This window comes from Anoplophora glabripennis, unplaced genomic scaffold, assembly GCF_000390285.2.
Source record: "Anoplophora glabripennis isolate ALB-LARVAE unplaced genomic scaffold, Agla_2.0 scaffold243, whole genome shotgun sequence".
Taxonomy (NCBI): domain Eukaryota; kingdom Metazoa; phylum Arthropoda; class Insecta; order Coleoptera; family Cerambycidae; genus Anoplophora; species Anoplophora glabripennis.
Genome location: NW_019416329.1, coordinates 476,125 through 501,031, shown reverse-complemented (window position 1 = coordinate 501,031; position 24,907 = coordinate 476,125). Strand labels below are relative to the sequence as shown.

At 34.4% G+C, this 24,907-nt stretch overlaps 1 protein-coding gene across 1 annotated transcript in view; it reads right to left on the bottom strand.

Annotated features, from left to right (window-relative positions):
* Positions 1 to 7,080, bottom strand: part of LOC108908000 (elongation of very long chain fatty acids protein AAEL008004) — a 47,478-nt gene extending 40,398 nt beyond the window's left edge. Inside the window, exon 1 of the mRNA XM_018711890.1 lies at positions 6,872 to 7,080. The gene's annotated coding sequence lies outside the window, so the exon portion shown is untranslated. The remainder of the gene's footprint in view (positions 1 to 6,871) is intronic.
* Positions 7,081 to 24,907: the final 17,827 nt, after the last annotated feature.

Here is a 24,907-nt window from a genome sequence, read left to right as displayed (position 1 = left end):
TACTCCAAATCCCGCAAGCCGTACACTATGTAGATTACACATTACGTTGGACGCCCCATGCATCAGTTTAGCGCGCTATGAAATAATCGCTTGTTGCCAAACTATAAGCTTTAGGAAAAAACTAATTATTTCAAAAATTTATATAATGTTTGGGCTTCATTTTCTTCGCTGCATGTATATAAAAAAAATCATAAATAAAAAAGTTTATCGATTGGTGAAAATTGTATTACACAAAATTTAAATATCAAGTTTTCCTGATTTTTAGCGAAATGAAAAAGCGATTTTTATAAAATCCATTAGTACTGTTAAAAGCGCTATTATGTCTGCTTTAATTTAAAAAAAAAATTACTCTGATAGTACAATTATTTTTTGAGATATAACGGTGGAGACTTTAAAAAACATGTTCTCATAAAAATAGATTTTTTTTTAATTTTTCGAAATTAAAAAGATCCCGACCAACAAAAAATGTCGTAAAATACCATTTCATATGCCCAATCACATGCTTAATAAAACCTACCATGTCTGACCTGGTTCTACGTCAAAAAAAAAAAACGACACAATAGACTCTTCAAATCGCTGCACTAATGGGTAAAATAATTATTATTGACATAAGTGTTGCATATCATGGATGCCATTGGTAGTGCTCATGTTTGTGACACAAGGTGTTCAAAAAAATTAACACAATGTAAAATTGCTGGAACCTCAAGGACTAGTTGAATATGAAATTTATTTAAAAAAAAAACAATAACAAATCATCAATCAATACAGAGATAAGATAATACGTTCGTTACTGCTGTTGCAATTTTTGACTAACTTTTTTGTTTTTCGACATACTGACTTCAGACCTTTTCCATTCAACGCAGAACGGACAATCAGAACCAGAGGAATGGGGAGATTTTTTAAATTATTTTTTCAATTCAACGCACCGTTTCCGAATTATAAGACCCTTTTTTACTGTATCACCCCACACACGTCTTCTTTCCGAAATTTATTTTCCACATACGGACTTCGGACCTTTTCCATTCAACGCAGAACTGACATACAGAACCAGCGGTGTGGGGAGATTTTTTAAATTATTTTTTCGATTCAACGTTTCCGAGTTATAAAAACTTTTTTATCCTATGATGTCACACACCGTTGGTCCCGATTTTTTTTTTACTTGTTCACCATGGGAGATTTTTTGATACTTCCAAGTCCAAGGAAATACTGTTTTCTTTTCTTTCATATATTGTGACACCCCCCTCTGCGTCATCCACCGAGTGCTCTACTCAGAACCAAGGGAAAATTTGTTTATATTTCCAGCCATTTCCGAGTTACGAGTAAAAACGCGTTTTTTTTCTTATACTGTGTGACATCATAGATCGATAACGAAGGCTAAAAAGGCCACGCGCTCTACCCATGCTCCCTGCCTAGGTGTCCCGAAATTGCTAGGGAGACTCCTGAAGGCAGCAGAGAGAGCAGAGAGAGAGAGATAAGCCCTCTATGAGGACAGAGTCACTCTATCTTTATCGCACACTATAACTCTATCTCTCTCGCACAGAATCAGACAAAACGACAGAAACAAACCTTCTTTTAAAAATACATGGGATTTATCATTTTAATTTAAAAAATTAAAAAAATTACAATGGGTTATTCTGATGACGAAAAATAAAACATAATTAACTGTATTATTCAAATAACAATAATGTGCAAAAGTTCTTCAGGAATATTGGCAAATTTATTTTGAAGGAAGAATCTCGTCAACAAACACTAAAAACTATTATTAGAAACCTTAGGTGGCCAGAAAACAGCCCCGATCTCATTGTCAGTCCTTTAGACATATATATTTTTTTAAAACCTGAAAATTTACAAGTATTGAAATAAAAATACAGGACGAAATGCTTGATAATTTTGAATTTGTTTTTCAAGCAATTAATAATAAATTAAAACATATTTTCAACTGTATCATCACAATTACTTGCATGTTGATTTATAAAAATTGTAGATATTTTAATGTTATTTCGTGTTTAGGTATTCTCCTTATGTTGTTGTAAAGGTTAGTATAAAAATCGTTGTTTGTTATTTTCATAAGGATGAATTTTTTTTTGTTTTATTGATTTTTTTAATTTTAAACATGTGCCAGTAAATTTTGATGGCAAAAGAAATAAAGGCAAAAGGACGTTAAAATAACTTGACAAGTTCCTATAAAAATATTCCCTAGAGGGCTCCCCTACGGAGATACAGGCCTGACAATCGATTTTTTTTAATAACTTTTAAAATACTTTGTATATAAATTTAACTTAACTTTGTATGTAAATTTAACTATATTTTAAAAAGATGGACAACAGATAACACTCTTTAAAAATTGACCCATGAAAACAATCTGGCTTATTTGCTTTGCCAGGGACAGACTATCAGTAGCACAGTAATGTCAATTTTTTTACATCCTGTACGATAAAGACACAAAAATAATATTTTTAGATAGCTTGAACCTTAAACTAAGAAAAGATACTTTTGGTTCATATCGATAAAATGAACTGTTTTCGATAAAAAACTATTTTTGTTTAATATGATTTTTACTACATCCGTAAAGAGAAATAAATCGATGAACCGTAATGGAATTTACGTTTGCTAAATATGCCGACATGCATTTATTGTATGGATTTGCATCATGTAATGCTTTAAAACCAGAAGGCTTTATGAGGAACGATTTCCAAATCGAAGAATTCCTGACGAAAACTTTTGAGAGAGTGGATCAGCGTTTAAGGGATACTGGTGAAAATTACATTTATTTATTTATTTATCACTTGCATTAGCGTACTTTTTGAGTAGGTAATAAGAAGAATTAAAATGCTGTAAATAATTTTATGAACGTTTGCCAAAGCCAGACACAGTTATTGTGGAAATCAAATCAATCGCGGTGAGGTCGCTGAAGAAAATATCCTAAATGCCGTAGAAGCAGATCCTTCAAAAAGTGCCCGGAAATTGGCTGTCCAGTTTAATTGCCCAAAATCTACGTTTCTTAGAATCCTTAAAGAGCAACAATTGCATCCCTATCGCATACAAAAAGTCCATGCACTTCTTTCTGTAGACTTTCCGTGAATCATGTAATTTTCAAACTGGCTTTTAGATGGGTACTGTAACAATGCAAATTTCATCGGTTCAATTCTCTTTATGGACGAAGCTGGATTTTGTAAAAATGGAATCATAAACTCCCATAATTTGCATTTATGGTCAGAAGAAAATCCACATGCTTCTATTGTGACGCTTCATTAGCACCAGTTTGAACGTATGGGCTGGAATCATCGGGCAACAATTCATTGGACCATTTGTATTGCCTAGTAGGTTAACTGGGGAATTATATTTGAAATTTCTCCAAGACAACTTGCCAAAACTTTTAGACGACCTATCTTTGGCAATACGACATGTTATGTGGTTCATGCATGATGGGGCACCACCCCATTTTAGTCCTGTAGTTCGAAAACGCTTAAACGGGCATTTCGAAAATCGTTGGATAGGAAGAGAAGGACCAGTGGCTTGACCTCCTCGATCCAACAATTTGTAATTCATAGACCTAGAGAATGCATATAATGTATAATGCACACTAGAAGGAGCTCAAGTTGAATCGACATACAAAATTATGTAATAGCTGTTTTACATTGACAATTTATTGATCAATTAATTGATGCAGTCGCTTCATCAAGAAATTGGACAAGTGTAATGCACCAAATCTGCTGTCAAATAACTTCATGAATTTATTCATCAAGTTCTTGACGAATTAGAGCATGTTATAATTTTCGTCAATTTCTTCGTGAAGTTCGGAAGTACCAACCCAACAGATTTCCAGCCTCAGATCAGTAATGGGGTTATGTTATTGGAATATGTAAATAATTGTGCTTCTTTGATTCGTTGGTAGAACTGATTCATGCGTCAAAAAATTTGACAAAGTCTATAGCAATGTAAAACCACACTGTTTATCAATAAATTCGTGAATTAATTAATAAAGAACTTCGTCAATTTATTCATCAATAAATTGTCAATGTAAAACAGCTATAATAAAAATCATATCAAAAATAGTTTTTTCTCGAAAACAGTTCATTTTATCGATATCAGTCAAGAGTAGGTACCTTTTTTCCTTTTTTTAGTTTAAGGTACAAGCTATCTAAAAATATTATTTTTGTGCCTTTATCGTAATGAGTTTAAAAAAATTGGCATTATTGTGCTACAGCTAGTCCGTCCCTTGCAAACCAAATAAGTCTGTTGTCCATCATATTAAAAAATAGTTAAATTACACAAAGTATTTCAAAAGTTATTCAAACAAATCGATTTTCAGGGGCATCAGGGGCATTATAGAAACTTGTCATGTTATTTTAACGTCCCCTTTATAAATCCGAGAGATTGCCGACATATTCTGGGACACTCTGTTATTTTTCACATTTACTGGTATTTTAGAATATGTAGCAGTAATTTAGTATTTCTTAGAGTTGATACATATAGGCTAGGTAATAATTATCGTAGTATATTCACGATTACTTTATCAGAATAACCAATTAGAGTTAAAAAAACGAGTGAAATAATATATCGTTAAGTTTAAATAACGTATTAATAACTATTTACATATATCACTCATACAACAGTTATCAGTTATTATACAAAAAGCAGTAAGTTGTGCGTGCGAAAATTCATATTTTAAAAGTGCTTTTATGTAGTAATTCTAAAATATGGCAAGAATTACTGATAGGTAAAGTTTTTTCTGCTACGATAATGAAATATACAAGTATTTATAGAATTTTATACAAAATATTTGAAGATGTTATTTTAGCGACAAATGAGCGACTTGACATCGGAAACTTTGTGGTTACAAACAAATAAATAAACAGTAGTAATTTATATTATGCCAGTAAGCCGCAATACGCGTTGTAGTAGCAGAAATAGGTTAAATCTGTGGTCAAGTCGTGTGCTGCTCTATGCTCACAATACACAAAGCTACTGGCTGTCAGAAAAACTCGTGCCATACACTCGACCAAACCAAGCGTCAAAATCACACATAAACGACAATGAAATGCACAACCAACGCCTCTCAGCAAACAACCTGGATTGTTCAACGGTACGTCAGGTCGATAGGGTAGGCATTAGTGTGCCGCTAGATACGTATCGAATAAATTGATCGATGCGAAGCTTCAAATCAGAGGTATACATATACATATTATATTATTGCACAATGATGCGGATAATGGAACTACTGCTTAGTAAAATGTGAAGTAGTTGATGTTTTGCCACCATTAGCAAAACTAGCACCTGTTAAAAACTTCGACTATTTTAGATATGCGCCTGTGACCTCGGTAAATGTTGAACGGTCGATAGAGATGATTAACCGCAAAACACTTAGTATAACCGTTAATTATTTTCTACTATCGCTTTCCTTGTGAATTCTTATTCACAAGGAAGGCGAATTACTATTTTGTTAACTTTTACTGGTACTTATTATTACGTACTATACCTATATATTTTATAGTAAGTTCCATGTGAAGCGTTTAGTGTAGAAAAATAAACACTGACTCTTTTTAATTCATATTATTAAGCGGATACTTACATAAGTATTCTTATAATGTAGAGTGCAGTTAGACGAAGGCAACCGTTGTATCACTTTTTGTTTGAATAAAATTACATAAAAGAAAAGCCGGCCTACAGCCAACCATATACCACGTCCCGCTGATCTCTAATTATTACATACAAAGATAAAAATTCTATTTTTGCTAGTTCCTCCAAAGTTAAAGCTAAATTAAATGTGTTTTTTAAAATGTAATTTCATAAAAAATGAAAAACAAAAGTTTTCTGATCTGGAAAGAAGGAACTTTTTTAATTTCTTAATTAGCCTGTGCTATAAAAGTAGAGCACAATTTTCGAAACAGACAGTACATACCAATACGAATCAAGAATTTACAAATTATTTTTCAAAATAAAAATACAGTATTTTTATTTAAATTTTCTTTTCTGCCAGGATATTCTCAAGTTTTCCTTTGTGGTAGATAAAAAAACGCCGGTGTATAAGAAAATATAAAAAAGACGCTGCTAGAAAGTTGTAAACAGATAATAATATTTATTTTAAATATAACTTCTATTAACAAATATATACTCACTGTTTGTAAAAGTAATAACCTTTAGCAGAATTTATATTTGTAAAAATGTTATTATATTTGTTATTGTATTTATTCAGGTTTAATAATTGATTTTAAGCTACCCAGTCAAATTTCAATTTTGTAAAAATTACATAAGTATTTTAATTTATTTCCGATTTTAAAGACAGTTTTTTCTTATTTGCAAATTGTCTGATATTTTCAAATTGTATCTTTTATTTTGGATAATTATTTGTTACTAACTGTTACCTGGATATTGGAGGAATTAAAAATAATTGCTAGTTAGGGCATGTAGTCCACATAGTAGTTGTTTCCCCCTATATCAGCAGTTGGGAAACTTGTGTGTGTGGTTAGATATTTTTTACATACTTGGATTTCTGGTATCAAAGAACATTGCTTGCTTTAGAGTAGGTACAAAAATAAAAAATCTAGGTACATAAAAAATATCGCAAATATAGGCCCTCTAACATTTGATATTGAGGGAAACAACTACTCTGTGCGCTACATGCCTCAACTAACATTAAATTATTCAGCAATATCTAGTAAATGTTAATCATTAACAATTATCCAAAATAAAATAAGTAGAATTATAAAATATACAAAATTATTAGAATGGGAATGCTTTTTTACTTAACCATTATTAATCTTTTTTTACCAAATCTCTTTTTAAAAAATTTTCAAAAACTATCATGTACTATCAAAATGTGTTAATATTTTTTTCTATAAAATGTACTTTATTTCATCTTGAAGCTTACCTAATTTATTGTATGGTGGTAAGAATTCAAAATGAGGCCACACTTGTTACAGGCACTGTCCGAACAGTTCAGGTACTAAATCACAACTGCTGATAATGCGCGAGCTTCACAGCTTTCCTGCAGAGGTACAGGCCAAATTAATTTTACTAACAACTGACATTACTGAATGGTACCTGTTGCTTTCACTGAGCGCGCGAACTTATGCAGTAACGAAGGAAATGGTACAAGGATGTTTTAACTTAACTTTAAAAACTATGAACTATTACCCCTCCATTTCGCCGTAATGGATTATTGGTGGGTACGTTTAAATGAATGAATATAATTGAACGGGCTATAAAGTCGTAGTTATATTTTGGAAATTTTACTAAATAATTATTTAGAATGTTAAAATCGTAATGAATACAGAACACGAATTAATTTAGTTTCTTGAAATCGCTGATGATTTTGAACTGAGAGTATGTAGATATTAATTTCTGAACTAAACTAACGCTTAAAGAAAACTATTACTAACTGCCATTATACAGGGTGTTCCAGCCCAGTTTTCTTGTGGCAGCGCTCTAACATCGCTTATTAAAAGAATTTCAGTACTTCTTAATCCATTCAGAAATTTTTAATATTATTCATTTATTTCAAACGAAAATGCCACAAATAAATTTAGGAAATTTATAAAATTTGTGTAGAAAGCAAAAATTATTTCTTTTTTGTAAAAAAACATTGCCTCGTTTGTTGGCTCTGGATAATTTTTAAGTTTATTAAAAATATTAACTAAAATCATCCACAATTTTTGTTTATTTCTAGTAATTCCCAATCCCACAAAAAAAAAGTTAGAGGTCCGAAAGGCAAGACCATGGTATATGTTCTTGGGGTCGTTGAATTCGAATCCTGTGTCCGTTTGACCTGAATAGCTCTGGGTTAACGTCAGTTCAAGGTCAGATATAGAGAATTAATTGCCAACAAAGTAAACCTACATATCTATGCGTTTTTGAGGTCGCTGAATCCGAATTCGGGGGTTCGTTTGACCCGATAAGGTTTGCTAAATGCTCTTAAGTTCTGAACTCAAAACACTCAAAATAAGTAAGCATTTATGCGTATTAAAATTTGCGTAACAAATAAGATTAAAGAAAGTTATCTTTAACTTTGAGCCTGTGATTCTTGAGTTAATTGTTTCCACATGACAAAATTCTTCTTGCGGGGCTATGAAATATTTAAAAAAGCCACATTACTTATATTGTAGTTCGTAAAAATTATATATGTCTTCCAGAACTAAAGAAACTTATAGGAATAACGCCAGGAGCAGCCATCTTCAATTTTTGTCTTTCCTCTCGGAAACGAATTTTAACAGCAGAATATTTTTTGAATAGAAAAAATGTGAATAAGAAAATCGTCCTAAAGACTTCAAAATCATAATCTCAAATAAGTTGTGGTGTAATATATAGTTATTTACACCGTAAAGGAGAGAAGTATTATTTACCAGTCGATGATGATTTTGCGCCCGAGCGGAGCGAGGGCTGGCAATAGAGTCCGAGACTGGTAAATTATACTTAACTGCTGCGTGGTGTATAAGATTTTATCTGCTGCCACAGTTCTTTATGGTTCATGAACTAAAGATTCGGTTTTATTTTTTGACATTTCTTAATCAATTAATTTTCACATTATTCGAAATCTTTCGAAGTTGCCTTGGTTGTTTGGATTTTGTCGTTTCTAAGATCTATAAAGAACGTTACATAAAAGTTGCAATTTTGCCCGAGAAGTCAAAAGTGCGCTACGGACGATCATATAGAAATTTCAAAGAATGGTGCCAGAACAAAAATACTGGGTTTCTGAAATGTCACTGCTAGCATATTTCATGGGGAAGTATTTTTATAGAGAAGAACGTGGATATATCAAAATACTCGAAGCTGAGAGCATTTTTGAAATGTGAGAATGACGGCTATACTATATACTTTATAAAAAGTCGAACATTTTTACAAGAGAACAAGTCAACGATTTTCTCATTAAGGCACCCGATAAGTGACGTGAAGTAGTGACGGTCTTAGGCATCGCAGGAGCATGCCGTTGTTATTAGTTATGCAAACTTACTTTGGACGTCAATTTCAAAAATTTAGATGACATTATAGTAGTTACAATTGCATGTTCTAAAAATTGTATGTCACGTACGTTTACAACTACTTCTCGTCTGGGTTCTGTTTCTCACCTAGAAATTCTCAAGAAATATATCAAGATTAGATTGGAAGTTAAAACTGAAATTTCATGCTTTTTTATGCGCTATCAAGTAGGTAGATGTTACAACCAATCTGTCGGCAAGAATACCCTTTCTGTGATTCCTAATAATATTGCACAGTTTTTGAAACTAGAACGTCCTGAAACATATACAGGCCATTCATCCCGAAGAACATCGGCAACGTTACTATCTAATAGTTAATAGAGTTGATGTATTAGCAATCAAGAGACATGGTGGGTGGAAATCAGCCACAATTGCAGAAAGTTGCTGACAGTTTAAGTAACAAAAATGAAAAATGCAACAGGATTCTTTACAATGACACATCAACTCCAGGTTCTAGTAGTACGTCGCAGTATGCAATTTTAATGGATCAATGAGATAATATTGAGCCTCCGGTGACTGAAATGAGGCGGTCAAATCATTTTGAGAAATATGTGACAATTATTAAACGCGAGGTGAATAATTATCCAGATTTTATAAATGTACACTAAATATAGTAACTGGACAATTACTATAAATATTCATTCATAATAATTAATAAAATGTAATGTTCATCAAATATTTCTATATGCATTTATAACTCGAAATCGCTTTTTTCCCTAGGGAGGGAAGTTACCTCACTTACATCCCGTTGTCCATAGGAACATCCACTTCTACGGTAAAATTCACCACGTTAAAAACAATGTATTAATAGTCTATTTACTATAGTGGGAAAAGATATAATACTTTTGATAGTAACAAGTCAAAAGTCCTATATATTTGAAAATTAATCAAACCATAGGCCTACCAAATTTCAATACGGCATGCCAATTAACCTTGAGGATGTAAATGTGTTCCATATATGTACCTGTATTGTTACTATTATTAACAACGTAAGAGCAAAAGTAAAAACTTTAAAGAACTCACAAGGCAAAACAAAATAATTATGTAAAAATCTAAATATTAACATAAGATATAAAATATAACAATAGAATAGGTACATTTTTAAAAACATATATTCCATTATTAGCTCTTGTATTTTCACTTTGTTGTAAAAGTAAATCTAATTCAAATAAATTTAAAAAATTCTCACTAAAAAATCTTATCAAATGAAGTCAAACAATGTTCTTCGATACCAGAAATCTACAATAGATATCTAATCTCACAAGATTACAAACTGCTGATATTGTGGGAAATATTTTTTGTTTCCATATTTATTTAGGATTATTTCATTAGGTTGAGACTAGAATGAATACAAATTAATGGAACAAAAAAGTTGTTGTTTACCGCAATACCAACTGCAGGACACATTTTGGGTACTTAGATTTCTGGAATCAAAGAATCGACTTTATTTGAAACGATTTTTTGGAAACATTTTTTGAATTTGTTTGAATTAGCTTTACAACAATGTAAAAATATGGTAGTTAATAATACAATATATCTACAGTTTTTTGAAATTACTAAAAAGGGCAAATATTGGTTAGGTAAAAAAACAATTCATATTTATCTGTCTATATTCAAAATTTTGAGTTCCAAAATATCACTTATCCTAAAAGTATTTTTTTAACGGTATTCAATTTTGTTCAATTAATATTCCATTTGCAAGGAGGCTACTTGAAGAAACAATTCTAAGTAAAATGTGGAAATAAAAAGATTTTTTTAGTATATATCCCTTTGAGTGCTTACAATATTTAATAATTTCAATATATTAGGTTAGTGTTTTTGTATTAATTATATAAGTATAGATATCATCTTCAGTGTTTATTTTGGATAATTATTTATTACTATTTGATTACTATAGTGATTGTTGAGAATATAATTGAATGCGAGTAGATGCATCTACCCATACAGTAGTTGTATCCTGCAATATGATCAATTAGGAATCTTGTCTGTTGAATTAGATGTCTTGTGTGTATACCTAGATTTCTGGCATCGAAGAACATTGTTTGACGTTTTTTACAAAGAATTTTTTAATTTGTTTAAATTATTTCAGTATATTAATAATAAAACTATTGGTACAGTACCTACCGAAATACAATATTGTTAAAAAAACTGCTTACATCTGGTAGTAAAAAGTTTAGGACACACGACGACACATGTCAACATGTAACATCACAGGACGGTACATCAGATAAGTTAATCAGATACTTTTGTATTTAATTGGGCATCTCAAAGTTAGTTCTGCCTAACCATAGTTAGTAATAATAATAATAATAATAATAATAATATTAATGCTTTATTGCCCAACAGTCAAGACCAATAATAGGACAATTACATATAGAACAATAGGTAAAGTAATAATTACTAATAAATAGCAAAAAAAACAAAGGGAACAACTTATATAACTAACTAACAGAAATCTTCATCTACAGTACCTGAAACGATTAATAAAATAGATTTTAAGCTGGTATGATTTATATCACAGAGATGCGACACCATATTAAATGAGTTGCACATATTATATATAGGTGACTTAAATAAGAGATTAGTTCTTCTTCGCAAACAATAAAAAGTATCAGTATTTCTAGAATTATGCCTAGGAACATGAAAATCAATTTTAATCAGCAGCTCAGGACAATCAATTTGACCATTTAATAACTTAGAGAGGAAAGTGACTGAGTTTAATTTTCTCCTCAAATCTAGACTTTGAAATCCAAATCTATCAATCAGTTGCCTATATGGTGTACCTCTTTCAGGATAAGCATCATCTATCTTAAAACATAAATATTTGAGAAATTTTCTTTGTGGTTTTTCAAGTAACTCTATGGCATATATAGAATGGATTCCAAACAGTAGAGCAGTATTCTAGTTTATTTCTAACGTACGAAAAATACAAAATAATGAGCGACGCGATATTAGTAAACGATTTACAGTNGATTGCTCACATCGTACGTTCTTTGCACCTGACAGCTCATTAAATATATGAAGTTGTGATGGGTTTATTGTCTCTGTTAGTTAATTTCCTTATAGAAAGAAAAACGTTCTGATACATTCAATGAGGTTTTAGATTCTGAAGTCGATCGGGTTATGTAAATTTTTGTGTGAATTTCTGAAAATTAGTATTTTTCTGACCTAACATGATTTGTATATACTTAGTTAGATTTTTCTAGTACCAACGTCACATCCGTCAAATAATAGTCAACCTCATGATACACATTGTCACGAAGAATTTTTTAGTTTTTTACTAGATAGATTTCCTACTTTATGTACCTTGATAAAAAATGTCTTCTTTGACATTGCTACCCGCTTGTGGGTGGTAAAATAACATTTTAATAGATTTTCCTTTCCAAGGACAATAAGGCTCTCTCCAACTATAGGGTTGGCCCTAGCTCAGCTCAGCAATGGGGGTGGGGTTGATATAACTGAAAATAATTCTCTTAAGGCGCCACCCGTTTTACAACCCGATGGACAGTACGCAAGAATGCTGTAGAGACGCCGAAATCTTACAGTACGAAAAAAACGGGAAAAAAGTATAAATAGAAGCCCTAAGGAAGCAACTATTCAAACGGTAACTTTAATTTATTTAAATGGCCGGTGCCCAAAGTATCTGACCACGGTTACAATCGCTTAACTAATCTAGTTGTCAATATCGGTCGATTATGCACCTTTTAGATAGGTTTGGCAAAATAGTGCTAATTAAGTATACGTAATCTAAATAGTAACAGGTAAAGATAACCCTCCCCGATAGCGCTATTGATTGGGTGTACAAAATTCCAAATAAATAAATAACATAAAACTTGTCTTATAATCCAAATTAGGTGCCTAATCGTATAAAAATATTATTTATATTTTCTTTAGATTGTATGGAAACAAGGTTAAGTAAAGTGTAAGCGAATAAAGGTCATTTAACTAGTAACAAGGGCAAGTATCGGTGAGTTCAGCGTAAACAAAGAATGAATATTATTAAAAGTTTTGTAAGTGAATCTAAATTTCATTAAGGATTGCTGTTACCTATACCGAAATAATGTAAACTTATAAACTATAATAAAACTACAGGGAAAAGGTCGGCAAGAATTGTAAATAAATAATGTATGTACCTTATTAACAAATTAATTAATAAGTTACCTAACAGTACGGCAAACTAAATAACAAAAAAACTGTCGGGGTAAGTACTAAGTAGTAATATCTAATAAGGTGAGTAACGTAAGTGTCAGGTAGCGGAATGGAATAAGTAAAATAGGCGGTGATAATTGCTACCACGTAAACTAAATTTCCAAAAGAAAAATAGCGTAAAATATATGTATACACTATGTGAGAACAAGCCAGATCAGAAAGGGATTAACTACTATAAATAACGTGACATGCATAACTTAAAATTAGGCTTATCTGAGCGGTTTCTGCAACACCAGTGACAGGTTCCAATGATTATGCAGGGGAAGATTTACTACTCCAACCATACAGGAGCATCCACAAAAGGACATGAAGCCAGGCAGCAACTGGGAGTTATGTAAGGCGAGTCTTGGATAGGGATACTACTCTCCAGTGCAGATAATACTCCAGCCAAAGCGAGGAGTAATCCTGCGTTGTTTAACCAAGGTCCGGGGTTACGATACCTTGGACTTTGTCAATTTATCACCCGGTATATGAGAGTGAAGTAGGAAAACACCCAGCACACTAATAGCGACAAAGAAGGTGACGTTGAGGGTGAGAGTGCGAATATAATGTGGTGCAATTGAAACAAGGACGAGGACGATTACGAGAACGAGGCCTAAAAAAAACAAGCATGTCTAAGTAGGTATCACGGTGGGGTAGAGATACAGAAAATTAGTGAAGATTATTTAAAGTTTTACCTTTGTTGTAGGGCGGCCTCGTGGTGAATAGTACCTTATGTCGGGTTTTATGGGCACAAATCCAACAAACACCGGCTGACACTGGATTCACCAGAACTAACAAAACAAATTTTTGACCACAAAATGCAGCAAGATCCGCAAAAGCGATATTTATCGTAACGAGAACACACGCTGCTAAGTCGACAATTCTCTTTTGTCTCTCGCGACGAAGCGCCCAGGAGGAAGTAAGAAATACCTGAGACCAAAAAAAGAGGAAAGAAAAAGTCCGTTCGGCCGTATATCGACAGGGAACTTCATAGTTACCTACCGCCGACAATTTAATAAACAAATTTCAATATTTTGGGAAAAATATAACAAGTTAAACCATACCATAATATTTGTTTAATATAGAAAATAAATAAATAACCTAATTTAAAGTTTTCATTTGTAGCTGGGAGATTGCAATTCTATTTTGGTTTACATGATTACCTAGCTATTTATTTATTTATTTTTTAAGAGACACCCATATGAATTTAAATAAAATAGTAATAATACAAATAAGCTCGTAACAACACCCCCCTTCCCTAGAAAAGTTTACGAAGTAAGCTTTTAATGAGGTACACAAAATACTGTTCAACTGTCATTATCCGAGAGGTTCTCCGTGACTTCGTCAGGTGGGTGCGATTTGAGGTCTTTCGCGTGCTAAGTGCCAATACAACGGCCTGTTGAGTCGGTTAACTCATATGTCCACGGAGAAAGAACACGCGTAATGGTGAATGGACCAGAAAACTTTGGCGCAAGTTTTGACGTGAACCTTTTAGTTGCATCGAAAAGCACATAGTTTCACTTCCATAATTCGTAACTTCGGAGCGAGAGGACCGAATTGCCGAAGCAACTTTAGGAAGATAGCTGTCCCAATGGTAATGTATATCTTTAACATAAGCCGCAAGTATGGTTTTTACTACACGATGAACCCTTTCCACCGGGTTAGCCTGTGGATGATAATTGGGCGTAAAAGAAAGTTTTATTTGATAGCTGTCTAACAGGGATTTAAAAGCGTTATTGCGAAATTGTGGTCCATTATCAGCGATTATAGTTTCTGGAGCGCCATAAATAAGAATGACATGGTCTTCCACCGTTCGTGTAATAGCTGAAGTAGTGGCGGAGCGCAAAGGAAAAAAGAGTACGAACTTACTGAAACAATCAAGGATAGAAAGAATATACGTATATCCTGAGCTTGACCTAGGAAGAGGACCCATTAGATCGATACTCACTAAGTGCCAGGTTCGTTCGGCTGTCGGTTGAGCGTTAAGCATCTGTCCTGTCGGGCGTTTCTGTTCAGGCTTCGTTTGAAGGCACGTGACGCATCTTCTTACATAACTGGCGACATCTGCTCGGAGTTTGGGCCAATAATATTGTTCCGAAATACGTGAGACTGTCTTGAAAATACCAAGATGACCACAATGAGGTGGGTCATGGAGGTTCCTCTACGGTGCTCTTTTGGGACAACTCTAAGCCATGGCGTGCCGATCAGTTCCGGATACTGAGGTTTGGATTTCTTATATAATTGATTATCTTGAATCATCCAAAGAGGGTAGCGTTCGGGATGATTGGTAACCAGATTTAACAAATTTAGATACCATCTGTCGGTTGTTTGCTGGAATTTATTTTTACCATTGTCTACGTTATCTATAGACAGACTATCAACAGCGGGGAAGGAGCGAGAAAGTGCATCAGGTACAGTATGTTCTTTCCCGAGGCGATGGATTACATCAAAATCGTATTGCTGTAGGCGTACTGCCCATCTAGCGATCCTTCCCACGGGATCTTTAATCGTATCGAATTTTGTACCTTCGATATATGGATGCCATTTCTCAGTAGCAAACAACACTGCAATACATTCCTTTTCGGTGGTACTATACTTTCTCTCGCATTTAGTCAAGGATCGACTAGCTTAGCAAATAACTTTTTCGCCTTCGTCTAGATGTTGTGAAAGTATGGCTCCAAGACCATAATCGGATGCATCAGTTTGAATGATGAATGGAAGATCGAAATTTGGACAGGCCAATACGGGCGAGGAGACCAAATATTATTTGATGGTACTTAATGCACACGATCGCAGTTTGAGTCCCATACAAAAGGCGTATTTTTGCGTGTCAATGCAGTAAGTGGGGCTACAATGGTGGCAAAATTTGGGACAAATCTCCGACACCAAGATGCTAACCCTACAATACGACGAACTTCAGTAACGTTACGAGATACTGGGATTCGCAAAATCGACTCGACCTTGTCTGGATCGACTAGTAACCCGGAAGAATTTACTACATAGCCTAAGTACTTGAGTTCTGATTTACAGAAATTGCATTTTGAACGATTTACGGTTAAACCAGCTTTGGTAATACGTGCGAAAACTTCGCGTAAAATTTCAACATGTAATTCGAAAGTCGGGGTACACACAATGACATCGTCTAAATAGACAAAAACATATTTTTCGAGATCCACGCCAATAATGCGATCTATTAGTCGCTGCCAAACTGCCGGTGCGGAATTAATACCAAATGACATTCTTTTAAACTGAAACAATCCGCTATTTGGCACGGTAAATGCCGTAAGTGGCCGGGATTCCTCTGCTACCTTGATTTGCCAGTACGCTGATTTAATATCCAACGTTGTGAGATACCGCGCGTCTCGTAACTTGTCTAATGTACTACTAACATAAGGTAAGGGGTACGCGCCCGGAAGACTAACTTTATTTAAAGCCCTATAATCGACGCAAAAACGCCAGTGTCCATCAGGTTTCTTGATCATTACTACGGAAGACGACCACGGACTATTTGACGGTTCTATTATGTTTTCCGCTAGCATTCGGTATTTACCTCTTTTTGAAGAGCCGGAGATGACGGATAGTAGCGTTGTTTAATCGGCGGCGAATTGGTACGGACGGTCAATTGTACTAAGTCGGTACAACCGAGTTTGTCACCCATCTTTTCAAACGCTTCATCTATCACTTTTGATAAAGTAGACCGCTGTGCATCCGTTAACGAATCGATGAGATGTATGGCCGCAACATTACAATTACCGGAGTCTGATACTGAACGAAAAACCATTCGTCTGCAAATAAATCTGGAATAATACCCATCAAGGTTCAAAAGTCTACACCTAATATAAGTTCATGGGGGATTGATGGAACAACAAGAACTTTGATGACCTTAGTACGGTCTTGGAGACGAATTGGAAGGTAAACATTACACGTTTGACCATTTACCACACTACATGTGTTTATTTCCGTAGAGTTTAAAGAACATAAACCGCGTAAAATACTCCATCCGGAAGCGCCTAATATAGTCGAAGTACAGCCGCTATCTAGCAGGCCCAAAAATGTTCTGTTAAAAATAGATACACTTAAATAAGGTCTTTTATCGCCCTTCGCATCTAAAATGACTTTATGTTCAGCCGATTTTGAGTCAATAGAAAGGTCCGGCAGACAGCTTACTGTCGGCCCGCTTGCACGTTTTTTTGACATTTAGGGCATTTACTAACTGTTACATTATCATAACCGCATTTAAAGCAAAAGAAACGACGAGGTTGATCACATTGTCTAAATCGGTGCCCAATACCTTTACAATTTCAGCACGAAATGGTGTTCGGATTTTGACTAGTAACGGCAGAAATCTGATCTATATTTGGATCAACGGGTTGACTAACACACGGCGTATCAGTAGACACAACTGAAACAGAAGGGAATGAGTTTCCGGTTGGTCTCCGGTATGCAAGTCCTGGTTCTAATAGTTGTCGATAGTTAGTTGGAGGAGGACAAAACTGTCGTAAGCGCATTTCTGTTTCTTCAGCAGTTCGACATATCCTTACGAGTTCGCGGATTGTATGGACGGTATGCAGTGATAACTGTGTTTGAATATACGGTAGAAGGATTCTCCGTATCAGGTTAATACGAGACTCCTCAGAAGGTTTTTGCGAAAGCCGATTGAAGAGCTGTTCCATTGATGCCACGAAAACTACAACGCGTTCATGTGACCCTTGGGTACGACGACGTAATTCTTCCCAAATACCGTTATCGTAATCGTACGGTTGAAAGGCTTCGCGGAGTTGACTTACTAAATCATCCCACGACGAAAATTGATTGGTTCTATACCACAGAAGCGCATCACGTGTGAATAACTCAGCCGCAGATCGCAATAGTTGAGGCTTCAAAATGCTACGTGAAATTCGTATTTCTTCTACTCGTTCAAGAAAATCGTTTACGCTCGAAATACCGTCAAATTTCAAATTCCATCTACTAGGATCGACGTATACTTGTTGTTCACTTGATGATCGACAGTACGAAGGTAGAAGAGTATCGTCACTAACTAAACTAAATTAATGTCTGCTAATCGATTCGCTAATGGTTCGGTATTTGTAGATATAGAATTACATAAATTAGAAGCATTCCCGTAATTTGGAACACGTGACCAATCATCTGAGGGTGGCTGTCGGTCAGAAGTGTCATCAACAAAACGGACTCGAGGCACGGTTCTATTCCGTGTTAACTGATTTTCCGATTGATTATCGGGGTACCGTGAGTAAATTCGATCATTTAACCTCTTTGTGGAGATAAAGATTCTCAAGCAACTGAGGACATGTTAGAATTGGCAGGTTGTTGACCTTCGCGGTCAACTCGAACAATAGGTCGTGAGTCATATACTCTACTCGAAGACAATAACAGAGGCAATGCCGTGTTGGGGATATTATCTCTTGAAATGGGGCGGTCATGCTGGTTTTCTAGACTTATTTCGGAAATGAAATTTATCAGCGGACGAGCGGTTTGTGAAGTCCGATTTGAATTATTTTCCGATTCCGACGGATTCTGAGAAGTTGTAACACTCTGAGAATGAATAACTTCGGGTATTAGTAAGTGTATCTAAAATTGACTCTTGTGTTTTGTGACGCACTTTTCTTCGGTTCTCTCTCTATGGATTGTTCGGTGTAAATTTTTATTACTTTTAACTATGGTGTGTACACCCCCTGTAATTTAATTTTTCGGAAAGGTTTTATATTCCTCGGACTGGACTCTAAATGATGACGTTAGTTAATAATTTAAATATTCGGTTTTATTCTCGGGCGCCAGTTTCCCTAAATTTGACGTGGGGGAAACTCCACGTATCCCTTACCCTCGGTTTAGAGTAAAGTGCACAGGTAGCTACAGTGAAGAAAATTAATTCCAGGGGTCAATGAATTTCTTTTAGGAGAAAACGGCAGAGAGTTCGGCAGAGAGTAGTTTTCTCAGTGTAGTTTTATTTTAAATATGAAATTTAACGGGAGCTCTACAAAACGATATCAGCGTTTTTGCTGGTTCGGAATGTTATCGTTTTACCTCGACGGTGAAAGAAATAAACCTATTAAGTTTTACTAGATTTATTCACACAGGGAAAATATTAATACTTATTACAAATACATATAGTGTCAATTTTTATTCCTACCCACTACTAAACGACTGAAATTATTTACAAGTTTCTTAACAATAATTATATACAAATTCAGTGTGAAAGAGACAAAATTAAAAAGTTATGACTCTGGGTTTTTTACCATTTTACTTATCACCTTAGAAAAGAAATAAATATTTGTAAACGGGATCGAAATAAAATATTTATTACTCTACAATCGTAGACGGTTTTTATGTACAAAGGAAAAGGTGATTTTAGACGGTCTGATTAAAATATTTATAGACGTTTTTTACTGGTCCCCGCTGATTCTGAAAATAAACCAAAATTTATTCGGAATTATTTCGGACTTATTTTAAACAGGCGGGCGGTCAAATATCGGTATAATGGCCTAGCAAGCAATGCAAAATTAGTAAGCGGAATGCGGTAAGCGGTAAGCGATAGCAATAACCAGCGAAGAAAGCCCAAGCGGTGCAAGGCGGAAAGATAGGATGGTGAAACGGGATCCGAAGTATCTCGCCTTACAATTCGTACTAGCCTTTAAGCTTTATACGTCCTGGTGGCCGATGGTGTCGGACTCTCTGTATACAACGCTTCTCGGTCTGATGGGTATACACGCCGACCAGGGAGAAGCGTACGGATACTATATGGAACGACCCGGAGATTGGGTGGGCACGCCGAACCTCTAGGTCTTGGTTCACATATCCCCTATTACCCAGCGTACATCAAGGTGCGGGACACCAAGCAACGCTGTAGTAAACACGACGGCTTCGTCAGGATTGGGTTTAACACGCCGAATCCAACGATTGCACTGTCGTGCGGGTTGAGACGGACGGTGGAATTTGTGTGTGGGTTACCAAGAATATTCTTCTCGGGCCCACAGTAATTCCACACTTAAAGTGTACAAATCTTTTCGGACTTGTACCCGGTTGGAACGGATAATAATAAGGAAAATAATTCTTACTAGGTTCACTGGTTATTCTGGGCTGGCTTCGGTGGAGAGTTCTTGCTGGCGGTGGACGTCTGTTCGGTGTTGAGTTCTGGATACGAACTGTCGGTTTCGGGGAATGTCGAGGACTTTTGTTGCCCAAATCCCCACCGGATTGACACCAGTCGTGGTGGGACCTCCACGTGACCAACGGCTTGTCAGAGTGGGGTATCGGCCGGTCGGACCCGCGAGTGGATATTTGATATATATGTAGAAAAATCAATAATTCTCGCCGCCGGGGTAAAATAATCCGAAATAAAAAGAAAAATCTTTAAATCCAGACATAATAAAATCAAAAATAAAACAGGTTCATTACAGTTTGATTATTTCGAGATCCTGAACTACTATTTGCTTGTAAAACATCGACACACGGAACTCCATCGTATACTAAGTTTAAATTCCCTATTAATTTACGTCCTGATGAAAGTAATTCATTACGTTGTCGGTTTTGACTTTCAGTTTCCTAAGAGTGACATGTAAGAGTCTGGTATAGAGCCGTTGAAATTCATTTTTTTTATTTTCAAAGTTAAAAGTTTTAATTTCTGATTCAAGACCCGTTAATTTTGACGAACAGATAGAGAGTTCATCTCCCGCATATAACGGAGTTGCTGTAGGAGGAGATGTTTCATCTTCACGTTAGTGACGCAAGAGACGTCTTAGCGTTGCACGTTTTTCATCCACCTATCATCCGCTAACTGAATAACCCCGTATTAAAATCTCATACATAAGCTCAGAGTCTAATAGTCGATTTACTTCCATACCGATTTCAGAAAATTTTTCCAAGTTGATTTAACAAACCCAACCTAAACTTGAGAAAAAAAAAAGAAACAACAAAGAAAAAAATCACTTAAGCGTGATACATAAGAAAGTGTTTAACTTTAAATCTAAACCACGTGTACGCAATCAATTGGAAATTACAGCCCGTATATAACTAAGAACATTGTACATATATAACAGTGATAAATGTTAGACGAAAATAAGATGGATTTAATCAATCATCCACCTCGTACAACTGTAACTGGACAAAAAAAATAAACTAATACTAAAAAATTATATCAAAAGTATTTACCAAATTTATGCTACCTTTCATTCAGCAATTTATTATTTTTTCCAAAATTATCAAATCCAAAACCACATCTATATTGCAAATAGATTTGACTAAAAATGTTATTAAAATATGATAAATACAATTATCAATTAAATTTTTGATACTGGCATACCTATAAACCGACAGGTTATTTACCCAAAAAAAAATTATCAAATATTTATTTAAAATTGAGTACTACAATATTAAATAGAATTGATCTCCAACCACAATAAATATTCAACGATAAGGTTCACCCTGTATAATTCCCTAAACGATGTAGTACGTCATGAATGCAAACAAGGAAATGAAGTACTAACAAAGAAACATAAATGTTTACCTAATATCTACTAATAATTATAACTACTTCTTTTGGCAACCTTGTCTAAAATATATTCCTTATATATTTTAAATAATTACTAAGTTTGTTTCTGGTATTGCAAAAAAATATTCCGCATTGAAATTAATGTGTAAATTTCTATTGATCCCCTGTATCCTAATTCAAAATATTTACAATAAATTAATTTCGCTACGCGACCCTACAAAATTTACCTTTTCCAAACCACATGAAATTTTCAAAAATAAGAAATGACTGATTCCAAATATGTGTATCAGTTTGAGTCACCTTGTACTTACTTCCAAAAAAAAAAAAACAATAAAAATATTTAAAGAGTTGGGCGCCACTTTGCTACGCGCTTGTGGGTGGTAAAATAAAATTTGAATAGATTTTCCTTTCCAAGGACAGGCTCTCTCCAACTATAGGGTTGGCCCTAACTCAGCTCAGCAATGGGGGTGAGGTTGATATAACTGAAAATAATTCACTTAAGGCGCCACCGTTTTACAACCCTATCGTTGGAGAGAGCCTTATTGTCCTTGGGAAGGAAAATCTATTGAAGTTTTATTTTACCACCCACAAGCGTGTAGCAAAAGTGGCGCCCAACGTGGTATTTATTTATTTATTTTTTTTAAGAGACACCTATATGAATTTAAATAAAATAGTAATAATACAAATAAGCCCGTAACAACATGACCATAAATATTGTAACGTTCTGTCAATATTACACACTAAAAAGTTTCGAATGACGAACAAAAAATTTATGGATGTGAAATTAAATGAATTAAATTTCCACATTGTTTACATTCAGTAATACTCGTATGCTTTTATATTGCTTATTGTTCCTGTACAGTAATAACAGGATAACCCACAGCTGATGATTGGCCGCCATTACAGGAAAACGGAAGGAGCAAATAAGAAGCGAAGTCTTTATGGTGCGATGTTAGAGGCATTTAACTAAAAATACCATCTTGGTAACTTTAACATCTTAAGGCCAGTGATGTACGAAATTATTTTTCCCGTGAAATTTTAAGTTATCATGCTATAAAGATTCATTGCTGTTTCTTACTTGCTCTTTCCGTTTTTTTTTGTTATGGCGAGTAATTATCAGTTATGTATCCTGTGCATTAACGTATTTATTTTGTAAAAACGGTTTCCTTTCGGCTTCTAAAATTCATGAAAAAAACAAATTAATTTAATATTATTAATTTTTATGTCTATGTAAATAATACATGAGACAAATAAATACATGATAATTAATATCATGTATTCAAATTTCATGTATTCAAATAAAGGAAATTATATCGAAGTACTTTAAAAAACCCTAAATAAAAAAAAGTCAGTTGGCCCAGATAATCTTCCTCCATATATTTTTAAAGCAANAAAAAAAAACGGGAAAAAGGTACCAATAAGAGCTCTAATAATATATACACCATTAAAAACGACAACTTTAATCTCTCAACTTTCAGAGTGTAACATATCTGATCTACAATCAGTTGATGATTAATAATAAGGTTGTAGAGCGTTGGATATTTGCCCAGTGGTATCTTTGTTGTACAATGTCTCAGATGTAAATATTAGTATGTGAAGACATATATGGATTAGACAAAATAATGCCTAAGCAGGGTAGAATGAAGAAATAAATATAAGTATAACTATAACCCTCCCCAATAGCGCTATGGTTCGGTATACATATATAAGCTTAGAATAATAAACTACCAAGTAAAATAGGCAACGGGTATATCTTCACACTAGGAATAGTTTTTATAATTTTGATGGTGTTGAATACTTTAAATAAATATCTAGCCTCTATTTAGATTGTGTGTGAGCAATAGCAACAAAATAAATAATACGTACTATTCAGTTCTAGCAAAAAGAAAACAAAAAGGTTTATAACTACTACTTAAGTAGAATACCAGTCAAAACAATAATGAAAGTCTAAGCAAACTTGGACAATAAGGCAAATAGGCACTATCAATTAATACGTTAATTAATAAATCATACAATGGTAAGCAAAGCAGGGATATTACATAAGTACATAGACTAAATAGGGTGAAACCAATAATTTTGTCTAAATATGACCTTTATATGCGGATAAGTAATAATTAACGACTACCAACTGCCAGGTAAGTAGATAAATTTAAAACAAAATTTAATAAGCTAATAAATAATTATTACAGTAGCAAACTAAAATAATAAAATCGCGGAAAACAATGAGCAAATGGGGTGAGAGTTAGAAAAATCAAGTTATGACGCAATAAATGGGTCTAAATGAGTAGGCGAAATACTACGAAACGGCATGCAAACTTAAAATTAGGCTTATCTGGTTTGTGCAGCACTAGCGGCAGGTTGCCTTGATGGTGTTACTTAACGCAGTAGATAAAGACCATGCAGGAGCCTGTGGGAGCCTCTACCAGAGTATCTATCGAAGCAGCCACGGGGAAGAAATCGTACACCAAGTTGCAGACCCTCGAAACCAAAAAAACTGTCGGAAGCCCGCTAACTAGGGCAAGTCTCCCTCTCAAACGGAATCCACGTTGGCAGGTAGTTATATTGGTCAAATTGAAATCAAATGATTATAAGAATCCTGGAGACAAAATGCTGGATACACAGTCACAAAAAAAAAGGCCTAAAAAGATAAATGCGTCTAAGTAGGTGCTGTAGAAAAATATAGCGTCGAAGAAAATAAGGCAAAACCTTACCTTGGTTGTAGGGCGGCCTCGTGGAAAAAAATGTACGTATTTTACGTCTTAAGTTGTATGGGCAGAAATCCAACCACCAGGTTGATACTGGATCTACCAGAATTTATACACCTCAACGAAATGTGCCCACAGAAGCAGCTAAATCCACACACAATTTGTGATAATTTTTATCGTGCCTAGAGCACACGCCGCAGAATACTTAAAACGACGTTCTCCTCGCCCAAGCGCTAACACGAATCGGCCACGGAAAGGTTTAACAAAAAAGAATCGCAAGAAAAGATCCGATTGCCGGTAAACCGCGTTTAATTTCAAATCAATAAAACCTATTGTATTAATATTTTTCATATATTTGCGCGAATAAGCCTATAATTAATTAAAATTTAACCTAATGCTAAGCAACAGCCGTAGTTAAAACATTCCAATTGTATTTTTTTTTTAATTAATCAGATAAGGATAATCTCTGATTTCAAATAATGAGAAGAAAAGAGAAAAGCAAAAAATAAGCCCGTAACACCTGTATATTT